This window comes from Piliocolobus tephrosceles, chromosome 4 (assembly GCF_002776525.5).
Source record: "Piliocolobus tephrosceles isolate RC106 chromosome 4, ASM277652v3, whole genome shotgun sequence".
Taxonomy (NCBI): domain Eukaryota; kingdom Metazoa; phylum Chordata; class Mammalia; order Primates; family Cercopithecidae; genus Piliocolobus; species Piliocolobus tephrosceles.
In genome coordinates, this window is record NC_045437.1 from 90,533,176 (window position 1) to 90,554,703 (window position 21,528).

Here is a 21,528-nt window from a genome sequence, read left to right on the forward strand (position 1 = left end):
AAGATCATGCCACTGCACTCCAGCCTGGGCGACAGAGGGAGACTCTGTCTCAAAAAAAAAAAATGGCTTATGTGACAATAAATATACATAATATGAATTATACAAATAAATAAATTTGCACAAATAGGTATAATATATTAGCTCTACACTTATGACAGATATTACAAGACCTTAACAGTAAAAGCAGACTGAAGTCATCGTATCATTTTGGGATTTATTAATGCATTTCTTTTTTTCCTTTTTGCGAAAGTGTCTCTCTGTCACCCAGGCTGGAGTGCAATGGCACAATCTCGGCTTATGGCAACTTCTGCCTCCCAGGCTCAAATGATCCTCCTGTCTCAGCCTCCCAGGTAGCTGGGACTACAGGCATGCACTAACATGCCTGGCTAATTTTTGTATTTTTTGTAGAGACAGAGTTTTGCCATGTTGCCCAGGCTGGTATTGAATTCCTGGACTCAAGTAACCTGCCTGTCTTGGCCTCCCAAAGTGCTGGGATTACAGGCATGAGCCGCTGCGCCTGGCCTTCAATGCATTTGTTTCATATGTACATTCAATAATTTACCTTATAAATTCAGATTTAGTTACTACACCTAGAGAATTGACATGATGTTCGAAAAAATAAACGAAATCACAATTTACTTCTTTTAATAGTGAAGTTAATAATGAGTCTGTGTTAAATGATTTTACTTATAAGAAAACCAACTGAGTCACAGATAAGAGATTTTGTAGCTTATATAACTATTCCCACATAGTGCCTAGAAGCTGCTACACACACCTCAAACAGCATTTAACATCTACCTTAATTGATAGGATTTGTCACTAAGAGAGTACCCAGGGTTTGCAACAAACTTGGACAGCAGTCAAGTTTGATAAAACTACAGCATAATGTAAAAGAAAGAGGAGACAGACCAAAGACAGAAAACACTGATGGCAGAAACATATAGTTGTCAGATCTAACATCAAGAAAACCCAAACCAATTTTTATTATTTAGAATGTAAGCTGATAAAACAAACTGGGGTCAGGTACATGGCATTCTATTACTATAGATGCATTTTCCGTGTTAGAGTTTATTTAACACCGACCACTGCAAATAAATAATGATAAGACATCATAGCGTGTCTGATAATCTGTGACAACAATTCTAACGCTGTCACTGTGGCCACTGGAGAAACCTGCACGTACTGAGCCCTGACCTACCGAGCTTTTTATCTGCATGTGTACTCTCCACAGGCCAAGCAAATAAAGGCCAAATGATAATTTACACATGAATCAACTTTCTCTGCAGCATAGGCACCAGAGACGTTTCTTTTCTCTGTTACTGAGAGAAAGGCAGCCAGGTCTAAGCTTGTCTCACTAGAAATCATACAAGTGAAACAGCGATTTGCAGGAAAATGGCAGATCAGCAAAGGGAAGCTGTTCTGAATGCCTGATAAAAATGGCAGCCACAAAGGACTAGATGAATATTTAGTTTGAAAACGGGCCTGACAGTAACAATGAGTCTTTATCCTATTCAAAACAGGTAGTGTCATACAAACTGAAATGGAGATACAATCCTGATAGAAGATTACACAAGATACCAAGGTAGGTATCTTAAAAGACTTCAACCTTCATTTTAATAAATGTAGACTCATGGATCCTTTCATCTACATCTTATTCAGAGTACACACAGTTATTTCACATGAATGACATATGGAAGGTGTATTGCCCACTTTGAAAATGAGAAATGAATCGGTCAGGATGATTTTTTAATAAAGCCTTGTTCATGAAAAACTGTGTACACATTTTATACCATGGAACTTGTGAAGAAAAGAATATGTATTTAATATTCTCTAACCCAGACCCCTTGGTACTTAGGTCAACTTTTATAAATTAATCAAAGGATCAAAATAGTGCTATATCCTTTTTTTTCTTTCTTTCTTTCTTTTTTTTTTTTTTTTAAATATAGGAACTTGCAGTCAACACTACTTGTCCTGGTCCATTTAACAGAGAAAAGGAGATTTATTATTAAATTTGTGTTACCAGGCCATTCCAAAGGTGATTGTTGTAATGTTCTAACAAATGACAGGTACTAACCAAACCAATAAAATTAATTTTTATCCCCTTATTACCACTTCCATAGTTTTGTGCAAGTCACATTCCATCTGCCCCCTGGAATACCTACCTGCCTACTTAACAATGCATATTCCGGATTCCTTTAAGTTTGGCCCAAAGCTCACTGTTCAGGAAACCTTCCCTTACAGCTCCAGTTTTGGTGTGGTAGATGCTGCTAACTATGTACATGGACTCTCAACACATAACAATAGATCAAAATCATAAAAACAAGTTTTATTCATGAGTTGTAAATATAAGAGATGTGGTATAATTTGTGGTCCATAAAAAGGACATTTAAAATTTTTATTCCTTTGGAGTCCAGAATGAATCTGTAAATTGCAGATCACAATCTATACTTTGAGAAAATGCCAAAAATAATAAGAGTTGTAGGATTTAAGTCTTACCAGTTCTTGGTGATGAGGTGCATACATCGAAAATTCTCACAGTGACAGGTTTCTGAATATTCCTTAATTATTCCTCTCTGCCTTTATGAGGTTTTTCTTAACCCTTCCAATTGCTTCCCTCACCTTTCTTCTTACATCATCCTCCTTTAGGCTGAAACCTCCTTGTGTACCCTTTCTTCTAGATTACAGTATTAATTTCCCCACTTCTGGCTGTTTAGTAGTTGTAGAAGTCAAAATTTGCATTTTCCTTAAACCGTAAGCTCCTAATGGGTACTAATCATACCTTCCAGTTTTACATATCTACAACCTCTTATAGTGCCTAAACTAGCTTTACAGCTATTCAGAGTTTTCTTGGTGGATGCCCACTGCTGAAATTTCTCTCTCTCTCTTTTTTTTTTTGGTTGGTGGGGGGACAGATCTTGCTGTTGCACAGGCTGGAGTGCAGAAGTGTGATCACAGTTTACTGCAGCCTCAAACTCCTGGGTGCAAGTGATCCTCCCACCTCAGCCTCCTGAGTAGCTGGGACTACAGGCATGTGCCACCAGACCCAGCTTGCTTATTTATTTATTTTTGTAAAGACAGGGTTTTGCTATGTTGTCTAGGCTAGTCTTGAATTCTTGGTCTCAAGCAATCCTCCTGGCATGGGGATTACAGGCATGAGATACCATTCTCAGCCTGGAAATGCTTAAGAATGCATTTTTAAAAGTCAAGCCATAATTTAGCTAGTGATATTCATTAGTTTTTTGAGTCAATTTATAGGTAAATTCATATCACAGCTCTTGCACACTGAAAGGTGAATTTGACTGCCAAAAGACAAGATAATCTCAATGTTACTCTTAATGACTTTAAAGAGATAAAGTTTGGATGTGAAGGAGGAGTAAGGAATGACTAAATTAGAATGTTCATGATGCTACACTTAATTAATTTTATACAATCTAATCTCAATCACTAAATTTCTTTTTCTATGAATTGTTTTCTTTTGGTAAGAAAAAGTTACTTTAATTTGAAAAGCAATATAAAAATATTATATTCTTAAAGAAATACTATGTTTTAAAAAAATTATTATTATATTTTGAGATAGCGTCTCAGTCTCACACAGGCTGGAGCAGTGGCCTGATCTCGGCTCACTGCAATCTCTGCCTCCTGGGTTCAAGTGATTCTCATGCCTCAGCCTCCTGAGTGGCTGGGACTACAGGCGTGCACCACCATGCCTGGCTAGTTCTTATATTTTTTAGTAGAGTCAGGGTTTCAGCATGTTGGCCAGGCTGTTCTTGAACTGCTGGCCTCAAGCAGTCCTCCCACCTCAGCCTCCAAAAAGTGCTAGGATTACAGGCGTGAGCCACCATGCCTGGCTTGTTAAAGCTATTTAATTAGTAAGGCAAAAATGACTATGATCTAGAAAAGCAAGGCAGATGGCAGTCCACATATATAAGAATAACAAAAGAATAGGGATAGGGCCTTGGCTGACAGTGTTTTTAAAAAGCAACATGAGGACAAAGAAATCAGAAGAAGCTTTCCAAATTACCAAAGAGGCAGACAAAGAACAAAATGCAAATTTGAGTCCACTTAATTCAGTGCATTTAAGATGGTATTTGTTTTTTTGAGTTTTCGGAACAGTGGATAGGATAAGTACATGAATTTAGAATATTCCTCTTCACTTCACTATGTATTTTATTCTTCTTCACCACTATACTTTGATAAAAACTATTCTTAACAAGTCTTCTCTCTTTGTCTTACCATTTCTTATCATTCATCCAGTTCCCTCCTTATTGATCATCAGACCGTGAAAGAGACAATGGACAGCTCTACCAAAGTCAATATATAATGCAGACATTGCATCTACTCAATCTACTAGGTCTGTCGATCTGCCATGGGGAAAACTGGATTGGCCTATAATTTTGTTCACAAGAGCAAGCTGATAATTACACCAAAACCCGTAATCCCCAAATGTCTGAATAATGATTCTGGAACTTTCTAAAGTACTTTCTAAAGTATCTAAAATAAGCTGATGGAACTATAACTTTAAAAGTCATCCTAATTTGCATGTTTGAAGTGAAATACCACATTTGTCCCTTCCTAATTCTAGTTGTTCTTACCACTGCTGTATTGCCCACACCATACAAAGTGAAAATTAAAACCAGTCTGCTAAAGAAGGCAGCTTTGCGCTTTAGAGTTGTGAGTGAATGAACAAATTAACAAGCACACACAAACAAAGTACCTTTTTAAAAGGTGATAAAACTCAACAATTAAGGGTGTGGTTTTCAGACAAATGTATCATAACACCGAAATAGTAAATCTACTGTCATGGAAGTGGGAAGAACTAGTTAATATTTGGGGACATGTCTTCTTCATACCTGACTGACAAGACAAGTTATGAGAGGCACTGGTTTCAGGTTTGAATGGGGCTAATTAGAGAAACCTATTTGCAAAGGGTTACTCAGCCATTAAAAAAAGTATAAAACAGAGTACCTACATTTGTAAGGCAGCATTAACATTGTGGATTCTTTATGTTATTAAAATTCTTTAATAGAGAATCAAGGGAAGGAGAACTTATTTTTCAAATTGCATGTTGTTGTCATGTTGGGGCTATGGAAAACCTTTCCCCACTGTAGCATGCAGAAGGCAAACTTCTGCATACTACAAATGAAATCTGCATTGGTCAGAAGTAGCTAATTCGGAAGGTGTACACAGCCCGTTAGTCAACGGTGACTTTTATCTTCTAATCATACACACTGTTGTTAGACCCTTACATTCTAGTCCAATAACTTCTAGGTCATGTTAGAAGTTTCACATGATGGTAAAAAAGAAATCGTAAAGTTATGCACTTGCTATTTTTTCTTTCTTACCCTGAATCTTCTCTCTGATTTCTAGACTATTTCCTTAAATAAAGGTTCTAACATAAAAAGAGAGCCTGGTTAAATGCCAAAATTTTGCTCCCAATTTTCCCTCCCAAACCTGTTCTTCTCCTAGACTTCCATATCTTAGTAAATGACACCACCCAGATGTTCAAGCCAACAATCTAGGAGTCATTTTTCATCCTTCCTATCCCCTCACTTCTCATCTCTAAATGATTATGTTGGACACTTCTTCCCATCTCCAACTCCTGTCACCAAAATCCAAGTCACCATAATTGCCTGCCTAGGCTATGAGCCAGCTTCTTAACTGGCCAGCTGCTTACATGCTTGTTCCTCCACCAATCCACTTTTACTCTAAAATAGATGTGATCACTATCCAACTCAAGACCCTCAGTGGTTTCCCACTGTACTTACAAGAAATTCAAAATCTGGACTCCAAGACTCCAAGGCTCTAAGCAATGTGGCTTCTGCCTGGATCTCCTCCTTGTTCTACATGCTTCAGGCTCACTCACCTTTGTTTGTTCCTTCAACAGGAACAGCCCCTCCTCAGTCTACCTAGAGTGATTCTATGATTTTCAAGGCTTAAGTAAATTCAGTAGCCTTTCTTGAAGGTAAAGGAAATATACTCAGCATAATTCAGGGCCACATACCATGTCTGTTATTTTCACTTAGAAATGCCTTCTATGTCATTAAGTTTAGGAAAAAAACAGCAGATTAAATTCCCACAAAATGAATATTCATTCACATAGGAACAATTTAAAGCACAATTTCATTTTTTACATGTTATATTTAGTTATGCCTAATGAGTAATGAGATCTTACAAACATAATATTTCTTGTACATTTCTGATTATGAAAAAATTATGAGTCTAGAAAGGGACAGATCTTCTCAAAGACTATAGTCAGTCCTCTGTTTGTGTATAAAAATGCAATGGTGATTAATACACTTTACAATGCTGAAATGTTCTAAATTACTTTCATTTACAATTGTACTATTTAAAATAATTCTCTAATTAGTTTTTCCTGCTAGAATTTTTATAAAAGTATAAGAGGAAAGTGATTTTCTTATAATAGATTAGTCTGCTTCCTCACAGGAGCATCCGGAATGCCACTATTTCAGGACTTTCATTGTGATATACAAAATGCTGACACTGATTATGCACTTGAAAATGATGAATTGTTTTCCTCATTAGTAAGGGAAGCATTATAAACCCTCAAAACAAGATATTTTCCATATATTTTATTCAACAGGGTACTGGTAATTTCAAACCTTCCAGAATCTTAAAGAAGCCAGAAAAGTCTAAGAAAATAAACATACACTGTCGTCATTTCTGTTGTATCAATTGTTATTGAGTGATAATTGTCAATAATGATTTTACCATCCATTTGATAATCAATTAAAAAGTACAAAATATAAAGAAGCACAGTATAAAACCCAGCCTTATTTTTTTTGGATATATAAGTAAAGAATAAAGATAAAAGCCTGAAATGTAAATAAGTCATTTTAGATGATACAGTGGACTAACACAGAATTACAATATCACTTGAAAATTTGTTCTAAATGTCAAATAATAAGAGCTGAGGATTCACATCCTTAAAAAACCCTTAGGTATATTGAAATCATTTCCAATATTTGATTAATAAAAAGTAGGATTTACAGCTCTAATTGGACATTGGAAATACCATCAGACTTCATGTTATTAAAAAAAGGAAGCAAAATTTGATTTATAAAGAAAATTTTTGGACATTTAATACTTTTTTCCAGAATTTTTGAGATGACTCCTCAAATTTTCAACAAGCTCTAATACTAAAAAAGAGGATCAAAGTTTGGAAAAAATACCACTGTAATGTACTGACTCATTTTTAATATTTTTATAATTGGTTGGTCACTGAAATAAATAAACATTAAGACTTAAAACTTTAAATGGGAGGAAAATAAAGTAGCTTGGAAAAGGATAAAGGTAGAAGACAGTGTGAAGAAAAATAGAAATGTTACAGACATACTAAAGCTCATTTATTTCAATGGAAAGAACGGGTAAGTATGTAAGTATGCTAGTAAGTACTGTGTAAGGAGATAGTAACTTTGAGGAATGGCTGAGTGAGTTCTGCTTAAGATCAGTTTATTTAACTATTCTCTTCCAAAGGTGGGTCTAAGTTGTGTTGAGAATTAGCTCCAAATCTTAAAGAAGAATTTTATTGTACTGTTATCAATTATCAGTCTTCTAAATAACACGACATAGTTACATATGAAAAGTCAAACAATCCCAAGTCTCTTCCTACATGTGACTTGGGCATGACAATGTTCAATACTTTTAAAATGATGGGGACTGAGAACAATATTAACTAAAGAGTTAACCATCTTTTGGCAGTAGTCTTAAGAAAGTAGTGATAGAAATGTTGCTGTATGCATCACTATTATTCTTTTTTTTTCAGATGGAGTCTTGCTCTGTCACTAGACTGGAGTGCAATGGCGCCATCTCGGCTCACTGCAACCTCTGAAGCCCTGGTTCAAGCAATTCTCCTGCCTCAGCCTCCCGAGTAGCTGGGATTACAGGCGCTCACCACCACACCAGCTAATTTTTATATTTTTAGTAGAGATGGGGTTTCACCATGTTGGCCAGGATAGTCTCCATCTCCAGACCTTGTGATCCACTGCCTTGGCCTCCCAAAGTGCTGGGATTACAGCTGTGAGCCACTGCGCCCGGCATGCATCACAAATATTTTAGTGCATTAAAAAATTTAAGATAATGAGATGAAGAAAAAACAATTAATGACGGGCAAGGAATACTTAAAGAAAACCCACAAAATGTAGTCCAGAACTAAACTGTGCTTAAATTTGAAGAAAATAGAATTTTACAATTCTACATTTACACTTAAAACTGTGGTTTACAAATATGATTTTGGCATTAGCTTTTATTAGTCTTTAATAGAAAATTATAGAAAAGCATGATCTGACTTGGCTCTTTTAATCATATCACCAGAAGTTTAATGTCTGACCATGGATGTTATCCTCAGTTTCTCGCATTTCTACTTGGTCTATTTGTAATTTTAGCTACTGCAGAAACCAAACTAAACCAAACTTCATTTTGTTCACTAATGCCAACACACACGAAACATAGTTGTCTCTAGATAATGAAATATAACATTTTAAAAGTATCTCTTGATAAAGGAAAAGTTTCTGAAGTTAATAGAATCTCTTTTATTTTCTTCTAGTTCTATTTCCTTTTTCTACTTTACACTATGGATTTTATAGATAGCCAACAGAATCTACATTTCAAGTGTGAGGTAATTTTAAAAGAAATAATTAGAAATAGAGAGTTTTTAAGCAGCACTGCTTACTGACACTGACAGTTTTGTTTTATGACACAGCATATAAAACCATTTACTCAAGAATCTTTGTGTTCAGCATAAAATATTTAAAATGACTCATTTTCAAGAGATCTGGTGGGAGTTCACGACAGATGTGTTCTTCCTTTCTCTCTTCTCTTTTTTTTCTCTCTTTCTCTTTCTTTTTTTCTCTCTCTTTCTTTTCTCTTTCAGCATTATTGTGTCTAATTAGCACTGATGATTTACCCATAGCAGTATGAACTTCTTGGAGGAAGGAAAGAAAAGTACACCAGCTTCTTCAGAGAAAAGAACAAATTGGCATAGGAAAGAAGACAGACACTTCATTTAAAGAATGTATTTTGCAGCAAATGCCCACAAATAGCCCACAGAGAGTTCACTTATTTATGCATCACCATATGATTACTCTGACTGCCTTTAGTCTCAAACAGTGAGAGCCTCCGTAAAAAGCATTCTCCAGGTGTTAGTTTAGGTTTGTCATTATTTCCTATTTATAGACTCTGTCTAGTAAAAGAAGACAAATTACTCTAAGTGGGGGTAAATGTGATTAAACGAGTCCTCTGAAGATAAGAAGTTACATGGACAAGGGTCATTAACACAAATGACCTCTTTTTGGCCAGACCATATTTTTTTAATTTAGTGGATTTGAAGGAAACTGCAAAGCAAGAATAATCTCTACTGCACATACTCAAAGAGAAACATATCCCTTTTATTCTAACAAATATTTTCATGATTTTTCAGTATTTTAATAACACACTGATAGTGCCAAAATACTCTCAGAATATACCAATAACAATATTGGAGGGATTATTTATCTTAAGGAGTCTAATCGGAAACACTTAAGCAACATACTTACAATCAGACAAGACATATAACACCAAGAATATAAGTTAGTGGAAACAAGATCATGGGAATCAAATGGAAAGTTGAAATTTGTAAAGTTTCAATTAAAACATCTACACTCTTTCTTTCACCTGATTGTAGCCCCATATGGCAAGGTCAGCCCTTTTAGTGAACAAACAGCTCAGTCGCCTCCAGTGTAGCTGTTATCTTCCTCAACAAGGGGAGACATTTGGCGCAGCCTAAAGCTGGGGCATGAACCCTGGCTAAGCTTAAGACATTTATCTGACAGCATCAGCTGACACTCCACAAACACATTTGCTCTCCATGACCTCAGAGCATTCGTGATTAATCAAAAATGTATCTTGGATCTTGAGAACAAGCTACAACCAGGCACACACAAAAAAGAATATGCTCTCGATCTCGCTTATCGACTCAAGAGGTATATTGAATTTAGAAATAGCAAATAGAATAAAATGATCAATATGTTCTCACTTGTCCATGGAAGAGAAAACTTTATCCCTCAAGCCAAAGACATTGATCATGTAAATGTTTCAGAACTGCTTTCAGACTCAATAATGCAAAATGCACATGGTTTATTGGGGGTAGAGAAGGAGGCCTGCCCAAGAGGAGCTTTTGCTTTGACTTAAAAAAACATATAGCTTGAAGACATAAAGCATTATGCTTGTAGTGTGCTATATATTTTTACAAACTGTGTGTTCAACCTAAAACCTTTTTTGGTAACATGTTGCTGAATGTTCTTAATAAAACATTATAAAGGGGACTTTAAAACTTAATGAAGGAACATTATTTGTGCAGAGAAAACTCCCTGTCTTAATTTAAATGAGACACAGTTATAACATATCCCCTATGCACTGTTTATAATGTATAATTTATAATTTATGTCTGTTGGTTCAAACTCACTATTTTCTAAGTAATGATTAACATGTGAATACTGTAATATTCTGCTTCTCAACCAGTATAGTTCAGTATATTTTCATTTTCATTTGTACTTTTCACTTTCTAATAACAATACTGAATGCTAATTAAAGCAATGGGAACCAGAAGTCATATGCCCCACCCTTCATAATATGAAAATGATTATTATTAAAACGAACTTCTACAATTGAACTTATTAAATCTCAAACTTGCCTGATTACCCACTGGCTAGGTTACAGTTGTTCACGATCCTACGACAGATCATTCTACTAAAGAAAAACTACATGTCCTGGTCCCTGTTGGCATGGCAAACAAACTTTCATAGCATGCGCTCACTCTGTAAAATGGTGGTACTAATTAGAAGATATAAACTCATGCTGAGATATGATATGAATTGGCTTTATGTATCTACTAAGCTCACAGCAGTACTAGATTTATACTGTTGTTGCTTTAAACTAACACTAAACAGAAAATTCAACTTCTAAATATGTACAATAAGAAAGCAAAAGTGATTGAGTTGAAAAAACAAAAACCTCACTCAGCCCCTCATTTTTGGTTTCTCTTCTAAAATGCTTCCTGAGCGCTTAGAGGTTGCCCACTACTTTTCTCCCATATGTTTACCTAACTTAAATTCTTCAAACATGAATTGCAAGTCCCAGATAGCACAGCTGTATGTTTTGACATCCATGGTGAAAATGAGCAGAAAATCTAACTGTTCCATATCAAGAAGTATTTTTACTAGTGCTAATGTGCCTTAAATACCTTGTTCCACAGATGAGTGGCCTGGCACCTGCTGCATGAGAAATAGCCAATTACTGTTCAGTGTCTCTAATTTTCTGATTCAATTAGCATGCTTCAGAGCTTTCCAGTTTAATTGCAAACTACTTCACAGTTAGCTCTCTGATTAATCATTGCCCATCTGCAAGCCATCGGAAAACTTAGTGGAACAAATTTGTGTACTTTGGAATGCTGGGAGCTTAGCAAATCAAACTTGTTTTGGTATATAAAGCTTTAATTTTGTTTGCCCTTTTCAGCTGCACTTGTAAGAAGCTCTGTACTGATTAAACAGGAAGTCTGGACAATAATATGCTACATTATGCATATAATTACTGTAAATACAACCAAGATTGTAGAAACATCATTTAAGGTTAGGCACTAACATGAATGGAGAAGGGGGTCAAGAAAACACATTTGGAATCAATTTCTTTCCATTATGACCAAGTACAAGTATCAAGAAAAAAAAGATGCTGTGTGACACACAGTGATGTCATTACAGCACCTGTTCCCCTGAAGACATTTTACATTCTGGCTTTTCATGTATTCATAAAATCTTTCTTGTTATTTAATTAGTAGAGTACTAAGTTTTATAAGCTTTGTTTACAAAACATATATTAGGGATTTTAAAGCAAACTGGCACCACATTGTTTATGCTTCATTTTGCAAGCTTTCTTGCTGGTCCACTGAACGTATGAATGATAATGTCAGAAAACAAAACTGTTTTTAATCGAGCTTTGGCTGGATTTTAAATTATATCTTAACCTATAATCATGATTTCTTCATTCTGAACAATGAAACATGAATTGCATATTCTGTTCACTCATATGAACAAATACGGGGGGCGATTCCTCATTGTACAAGGAAGGAGGCTGGATAAAATGTACTCCTAAGACCTTTTCAACTCTCTAGTTGACATTTTAAAAATCTGAAATTATTCTAATATAATTTTTAAAGCTGTTAAACAAATATACCGTATAAGAAATCTTGTTTCCAGGAATAAATTTGAAGCTCCAGGAGAGCAGGGACCATGTGTCTAGCTCACTGCTGCATCGCCAGTGCCTCACAGAGGGCCTGCACATTTTTGGTGCTCAGTGATTGCTCATTGGGTGAAGGAAATGAAAGCAGTACGGGTTCTCAATTTCCCACGCCATGTCACCGTGCCAGATTGGACACTGTGTTTTCCTTCTGTAACCTCAATAGGATGCAGTCATGTTATCTCATAAAGATGTTGACAAACATCATCATCCTACAATATCTGGCTGAAAGAATATTATGGAGAAAAGGGTGCTTTCCTAAGCAATGATCTGCTATTAATGACAACAATGAAAAGTCAAACTTTCCCATCTTTTATGCAGATCCTTAACATATTATCAAACATGTCTAAAAGCTAAAAGTTAAAACTCAACTGCCAGCTCTAAAAATAACAAAGTTGGAAAAGCAGTTTTTGGAAATCACATGATGCACAAAAGTTTATGGAAAAAAATTAAAGATACAAATACTCAGCATTGAGTGACTCTCTGACTGTCTTAACCGTAGACACAGATGAGATCAAGATTCCTATTCTGTCTCCCTCTATTAAGGGCTGTAAAACTCAAGTAGGCTGACTTCAAGCTTCTCTGAACTTCGTAGGCAGCCAATATAAAAAACGCTGAGAAGGCGTAATCTGATCATAGCCGCTCAGGCAAGTGAGCAGGCATGCTGCCACATTCTGCTGCCCACGAGCAGGGAAGCACGGCTGGAATCCCCACTAAGATCAAATTACAAAATAATCAAGCTTTGTGGCCAGGCGGTCACGAGAGGCTATTGTGAGGTCATGAGATAAATCAGGGATGAGCCTGGACAAAACTGGGCAGTCAAAAATAACATTTTTGTACCCCACTTGCAGCATGGTTCTCTGCAAAAATAAACTGTTAATGATGTTCAGTTTTTTAATTCAGGAAAGGGCAAATGGCTCTCCTTGCACAAGCTCCCACCAATTGAGCCTTATGTTTAGAGATAAGCAATTAAACCCTCCACATCAAAGAAAAACAGTGAGCTGTCCAAAATGGAATTTAGCCAAGGAGAGACCAAACTAGGCCTTGGTCCCTGTCCTGGGGTTCTCAGTGCCACCTCTACCTCTTACCCACTGTGTAACCGAATGTTTATGTATATCAGAATAACAATGGGACAACTGAGTGGATACTGACTGAGCATGATTGCAAAGCACATCGAAAATCCTTAAAGGACCCAAATGTGTTTTGAGAGGGTAGCACATCTTGGGCCAAGAAAGCCATTTCTAGAAATAATCCCACTATGCAAAAACAGCAGCATATTCTTTGGGAAATTCACTGAGAAGGGATGGCTCTAATATGGCATCAAACCCCAGACAATACTATTTATTATACAGAGAAGTGTTAACTTTTTTATATGGTTCCCAAAGCTGATCCTACTATAGAAATCGCATTTTAGTTCCTGAGAAGCTTCAACATGACTGTCTGTATTGTATCAAATGTAAAAGACAACAAAATTATAGAATTCAGTTATCCTTCCATCAGAAGAGAAATATAAAATTCCAACTGAAGATTTCTTAGGAAAATAACAGGACACTTAAGGAACTACTGTTTGGCAAACGCTTGCTGGGGCAATCATAATCAAGGTGGGCAGAAGAAATATTTGAAAGACAACAAATAAACAAGCAAAAATCTAAATGTGGCCGAGTGCGTTTGGCTTACGCCTGTAATCCCAGCACTTTGGGAGCTCGAGGTGGGTGGATGACTTGAGGTCGGGAGTTTAAGACCAGCTTGGCCAACATGGTGAAACCCCATCTCTACTAAAAATACAAAAATTAGCTGGGCGTAGTGGCAGGAGCCTGTAATCCCAGCTACTCGGGAGGCTGAGGCAGGAGAATGGCTTGAACCCAGAAGGTGGAGGTTCCAGTGAGCAGACAGTGGGCCATTACACTCCAGCCTGGGTAACAGAGCAAGACTTCGTCTAAAAAAAAAAAGCAATATAACTGAGGCTTTTTCTAAACAAAGTAATGGGCATACTAACAAGTCAATGGCAAGCCATTTTGTAAATATTACCAACAGGAACTTCGAAGAAACACTTTGAGATGGTCCCACATGAACTGAGGACCATGCCTTGGTTTTCACTTGTTTCCTGATACACAGATGAATTACCATCGGCAATGTTTTCCTTAGACATAAAAACCATACATCTATTTGCACACTACAAATTCAAAGTGTTTTTAACGTAAAAGGTGGAATATAAGTGACTATGAAGTTCACAATTTCTAGAAAACGAAAATAAAAGCATAAAGTAGTTGCTTTCTTTAGAGAGTGAATCTTATAAGAGATATGAAATTCAACATCTACTGTACTTTAAGCCTATATCTTATTGATAATTTAAAATTATAATTAGTGTTCTTGGGACTGAATGCCACATAGAAAACTAAATATGCACATATGTATGAGATGTGAGATGCTGCTGCAGGAGAGAAATACCCTATTTTTAAAGCAAAAAAAAAAAAAGAAAAAACTTAGTGAAGTCTATCCTTTCATTTATATGTCTCATGTAAATTACACATAATTTTAAATTTCCAACACATTGAAAATGTCCAGGTCTCACGGCACTTCTCCTTTATTATCTTCGATTTTTCACTTGGCCGTGCCAATGGAGGCTTTCTAGAAATATTTAGGAATTAAAAATTATATACTTTGAATTGAACTAAGAAATGACCACTAGAGAAAAATTAATTTTTATTTATATAATCTGGTTAAAAAATATATGATTTTTCTACTCTAAAGGCATTTTCTTATGCAGTAACACCACAAAAATAGCTTAAGTTTAAAATAGTGGATTTCCCATATGGTTAGTCCACAGCAAGATAAAGTTGTAAATGAGGGGACTATGTGAAGAAAACATAAAAAAGCCTTAAGGGCACATGCAAAAAATGTGATATTGCATGATTTACATACACAATTTTATGCCCCAAAATTCAAAGAGAAAAACTTAATATGTCATAACTTAAACTGTATTTCATATAAAGTATTCCTGATTACGTATTTAACTCAAAGATACATAACTCAATTTAGAGCATAATGTGGGAGAGGAGTTAGTAAGAATCTAACCTTTTGCATTTCTTGACTTTTTTGGGCTTGTGGTAATGTTGTATTTATAGAGATTCTACACTTTCAAATTTAAGTCTTGAAATGTCAAAAAAAAAATCCCAAAGCTGAGATCTCACAGAAGGTGATTTTTAACAGTCCTTAAAAGTAAAGACTTATGATCTTCTGACAACTGGAGCTTTCACATTTTAAGATTTAAAAATTTCAGTCCTAATATTACATAAGCATACACATCGACACACTTTCAAAGATCCTATCATCTCTGATAGGCCTGCAACGAAGAGGAAAATAAGAAAACAGAAAAAGTTGTGAGGTTCAGGAATACTGTTTAACTATAAATATAAAGAAGTAAATACTTAAAAACTCTTGTGTATTTAAAGGTGGTCTCTTATAAGAATATATTTCCAATGTAAATCACAACATCTAGTTAATTTTTGATTATTTGTCATAATAAAAAATGGAGAGTCCCCCAATATTTTAGAGTTATAACTAGAAAAAACAAGAGTCTCAGAGAACTTAAGTGATTTGATCAAGATCATAACTGCTAGTTAGTTTTAGAGTTATGTCTGGAATATACCAAGTATATTGTCTTCAAGTTTCTCCTCACTCTCATAGCTAAAATTTTAAACATAATTCTTGGAATGCATTTATTTTCAATGCATCCTGCTATCATCCATGTAATTATAGGTATGTCACTAACTGTTTAGTTTTCTCATCACTTTCAAGTCAACAAGTATTTTTCTACCACCTACTATAAGCCAGATTTAGAGATTACAATGATGGTAAGACAAAGGTTAATCTGATTATTGGGTATTTTATGGTCTCATGAGGGAAAGAGGATTGGCAAACAAATATCATTAAAGGCACTACTTAATTTAGCCAGAAAGGTGTCAAAGTCAAAGGAAACATTCAGTTTCTGATTACCAAGATTAAAGATAGGGTCTGGACTAAATGGTGTCTCAGCACCTTTCTAATAAAGTTTTGAGTATTACCTTTCCCTTTCTTCTATTGTTTCTTAGATAGATTTATAAATAAGTAGGTAATTGATAAGACCAAAATTTCCAGTGATTTCAGTGGAATGCAGTGATGTGTTTATGAATAGGTACACAATGAACAAAGCCTTTTATCTGCAAATAAGTTTGTGAAATTATGGATTTCTTTGGCACAGGCCTTTTAACCTGTTAATGTGCAGTGTATCTCCAAGAAGAAGATTTTATATTTGATGTTTCCTTTTTTTTCCAATCAGGAAAAAAAAAAAAAAAATACCCAAATAGGCACTTTTATTACTATTTTGAGCTCTCAGAATTACTATTCCCAGTTGTATAGTTTGGGAAATACTAGCTCCAGACCGTTGTAACATTCTAACTGGTCTTCTGAAACAACTTGTCCTCCACATGTACTGGCAAGATAATCCCCCTAAAGGGTTGCTTTCATCAAATTTCCCTGTTCCAAAACCTCCAGTGACTCTATGTGGCCTATAAATTAAAGTTAAAACTCTTTAGACCCTCTAGAGATACTGCTTGTAAATTTATCTCTAACTTTTTCTCTCACAATGTCCTTAAACAAACTCCAGTCACAATGCTGCTGAGTTCACCGAGATCTGCCTTCGATCCCACCCACTACTTTTCTATGCCTAGAATGCCTTCCCCTCTCCACAAAATTACGGGTTACTTCTCTGATAAAACCCAGTTTGGGCTCTATCTTCTCAACAAATTAGCACAGTACGCAAACTCTAAGCTAGTTACCTGAACCACATTTTGTAAAATTGTTATCTTTTTAATTGCTATTTTTCTCTTAAGTATATATTTTCTGCCCCTTGTGGCTACATTGCATAAGTTCACTGAGGCCAGGCACAAGCCTCACATCCCAGAATTTAGCATATTCTTTTGTACTTAACAGTATCGTTTTAAATGATGATAATGACGAGACTATTGATGACAAAGTAAAAATAAGAAGAGAGGAATCTAAACCAGGAGTCACAATGATCATTTACAAACCAAATACAGAGTGGTTTACAAAAATATTAACTAAGTTTTCCAAATGTCAAATTGTAACTGCTCAGGCAAGAGTTTTCAATTTTGATTTCTGACATATCCTAAATGTAGAATATAAGTGAAATATTTGGTAAATATTGAAATTCCATTATTTATTGTTTTCTTCATTTAAATGCTCTTAAGTGGCTTCAGCTTATTTCACATAAAGGAATAGCTTTAATTCAAAATGAGATTTTTATCCCATGCAGAAGGTTTAAATTAGAAGGATGACTAAGTAACAAATATTCTAAAATATTACCTGTTACAATTAATAAATTAATTTGACAAAACATCAAAGTACTAAATAGTTTATCCCTTAATTTTAGGATACAGTCTAACTTACAAAAAAAAAAAAAAAAACATTTCACACAAATCATTTGATCTTGCCCATTGGAAAAAATGTGTGTGGCTTACTAATATTTGTCACTGCAATATTAGTCCTGAAATTTGGATAAAATTTAACTTCAGATAACACAAGGCCTTGGTGACTTTCCACCCTGTAAAAAGGCCCATTTTTAGATATGAAATTTTCCCTAATTTATCTTTTTCTAGTAACTGAAAGAAAAGAACAGTTCTTGAACAAATTTTGATTAGGCTAAAAGGTTTTTTTTTTTTTTTTTTTTTTAAAGGTATACATTTTGAACCGGAGATGAAAATGAATTCCTTTTAAGATGTAAAAATAACATTGCCCTTTCAGAATATACAGTATGTATTTTTAAAGAAACTGTATTATATTTCAATAGTTTAGTAATTCTTGTCAATGTTATTAATTACCTCAATTATGTCTAGTACTTGCATTAATACGTGCATACTTTCTCCCTTTTTACAAAACCTCTGTTAGGGGCTCTGGAAGGTATAAGCCATGATAGCAATGACTCTGTCAAACTCTTTCTCTCTGTAACTCAGGGCCTAGGACTGTGCCTGGCACAAGGTAGACACTTGAAAAATATTTGTTAAATAAACAGGTAGCTGGAACATATGCTCCATGAGGAAAATGAATGTGTTTGCTTGTTAGTTAGGAACTGGCCCTGGGAGTCAGAATTTATGTTGAGTTTAGGCTGCACTATTTCCTAGCTGTGAGATCTCTCTAAATCTATTCCCTCACCTGCAAAGTGGAATGATAATAGAACCTGCCTCATATTGTTACCATGAGGATTAATCCACATAAATACCTGACACATAGGTAGCACTCAATACAGGCTAGCTGTTATTACCATTATCAACATCATCACTATCTTCTTCATTTTTCTTGTTTACTACTTATCTCCTGTTTTAAGCACATAACATATGCTCAGTAAAAATCTGTTACATGGAGAAATTAATCAATGAAGTGCAGCTGTACCTAAATATGTTTTGCTACCCTCAGTATACATTTTGTCAGGATTCAGACAAATAGCAAAAAATTTTAAAGCACAACTCAAAGTTAGCGTGATTGAGTTTTTCTTATTTGAATCTGCTTTTAAGAGATCCAGTCACATAGTCCCTTGGAGAATAGAGTTCTTTTTATCTCCTTTTTGAATTTCTGGTAGTACGTAACACAGATATTTGCATCGTTTGTACTAAAAAATATCCTCGTTAGCAACCAAGTCACATAGGTAAAAATTAAAACAAATGGCCACAGACTAAAGAGTGGGTAAACAGTGGCACTCTCATGATATTTAACTGCCTCATCTTAACAAACCAATTTGTAGCATTTATATTTCTTACAATATTGCTGCACATTGAAGTGTTATAGTGAGGATCGTTGCTTTTACACTTTCTAACTTAAAACTTCAGTTGAAATTGTGTAAGTAGCAACTAAAGAGTTGTATTTCTGTAAAGTGCCTCATTGTGAGTAGACAACAGAAATAAGTCTCAGGTCATACGGCTCTGAGGTATTTAATTCATCACTGACTTACATCCTTTTAGATCTCATGTTTGTAATATTTCTCATCGGAAATGTCCTATATTAAAGAGTACTGATAAGTTTTCTAATTTATTTTGAGCTTAACTCTGCAAAGATGCTATCAGATTATAGAATAGACTGGTTATATTTAAGGCATATTAGTTTTTTAAAAATTTATAAAATCAATATAAACTTTAGCAGCAAAGAATTTAGGTTTTCTTTTTTTACAGACAACATAAATAATGAATAATTATTTTGAGTGGGTGAAGAAAGGAAAGATGAAAGACTCAGAAAATAATCTCAGAGAATAATTTACCCGTTTACATTCTTTGTACAATTATTTTCCATCTCCACTGTATTTTCCAGATTTAAAAAAAGTTAAAAATCTTATAAAATATTCACAAGCCCTTCCTCTTCCCCATGACATTTCCCACAAATGTACTGAAAAAAAAAAAAAAAAAAGAACTGCAAGTTCTAAAAGCTGATTCTCTAAGTCAGTGGTTCTAAAAAATGTTAGCTGTTAGTTTATTCACTATAATATAACCAGAGTGTGCTTAAGCCTCACCCAGGATTTACTGCTTCTTATGTCTTGGTGACTGAATGGGCATATGTGTTAAGGTGAGAGGAAAGAGGACTAACCAGTATTTGCTCATCTATCTAATCCAGCTTCTTCCTCGTTTCTTCTCTCCTTCCTTGTCTCTTTATACTTTCCCAGGCCTTGAGTGTGGGCTTCCTCTATGTATTTCCTACCCTGCTGGGGATTCTAGAAACAAGTTCATGTTGAAGCTGCCTGGTCATTCTGGACCAAGGCTGCTGAAATTCCAAATCTTAACTTGAAAGACATACTAAACAAATACCAATTTTAAAGCACATATAAATAATCTCCCTCTAATATAATAACTGCAAAAATGTACTGACTATGTGTTAGGCATGAGCTAAGTGCTTTACATATATTATTAGCTGCTATCACCTATTAAAAAAGAACCCAAACACAAATATTTTTCCAGAAGCAAGTGGAGGTGGGGAGGGTGGTATTATTCTGATTCTGACTTCATTCACTCTTTTTTGATAAACTGACTTTTTATTCTTTAGTAACTGGGGATGAGTCTCTCAAAAATAAATAAAGGTTGACGAAGGTGTCGGTGAAAGAAGACTCAGATATTCAAAAGATGCTTCTTTCTACTCAAGTCCAACTATAATCCTGGGAGTCTTCAACATTCCCATGAATAACCTTTCCAAGAGTCTGACTGCTAGATTCCTTGATCTACAATGCTCCTTTCTTCTACTCCATTTCACCTGCCCATTCTTGACATTTTACTCTAGACACTGCAGTATTCTTTTGAAACAATAAATTTAGACATTCCCCCAATTTGGCCACAATGTCCTACCTTTTTAACCATCTTACTAAAATAATTCCCTTTCTTACCTTAAAAAAAATCTTGTAGGGCTTCCAGTCCATTTATCCTTTCCTTTCTTCCTATTAGCCCTTGTTTTGTTTTCACTTCTCAACCTAACTGCTGGAAGACCATGGTCCAACATTTCATTGTGTTTTCCTAATCTGCTAGGCCCCACTGTCCACTTAAGGTACTTGCCTGTACACTCCAAGGTTGGATAAACCCAGGTGACTGGCTTGTCCCTGGCTACCAGATTGCTGCTCCTACAAACAAATCATCATCAACCACAACTCAGCACTCAACATTGTTCAACCATTGTACTATGTAATTCTAGACAACTCTCCAAATGTTACAATTTAAAAGTTAAAAAAAACATAAAGTCTCTAAAAGAAAATAAAAGAGAACATATGCATAATTGTGGGGAGGGACTTATGGCATGACAATAAGAGTGGAAATTTAAAAAAATTGCATTTTTGACTACATAAAAACTAAAAACTATGGTTTGGAAAAAAACCTTAACAAACTCCATAAGCAAAGCAAAAAGATAAAAGGCAAGTAGGCAAAAATATACCACATACGATAAGGACTGTTATCCATCATATATAAAGAACTCCTACTAATCAATAAAGAAGTGACAAAGACTCGGTTGACAAGAAAGACCTGGTAATGTATGAGATAACTATAAATGATCAATAATTAATAAAAATATGCTCAACCTCACTGCTTACCAAATAAATACAAATTTCACTGATTTTTTTTTTGCCGAATAACAAAGATTAAAATAACACTTAAGACATAAATGTAAACTTGTATAACTATTTTGCAGGACAATTTGGCTATAATTTTCCAAACTAAATAC

The 21,528-nt window shown here is 35.1% G+C and overlaps 1 protein-coding gene across 16 annotated transcripts in view; it reads right to left on the bottom strand.

Moving 5' to 3' along the window:
• FAM172A (family with sequence similarity 172 member A) overlaps positions 1–21,528 on the bottom strand; it is a 511,553-nt gene that overhangs the window by 47,952 nt on the left and 442,073 nt on the right. The gene's annotated exons all lie outside the window — the stretch shown is intronic.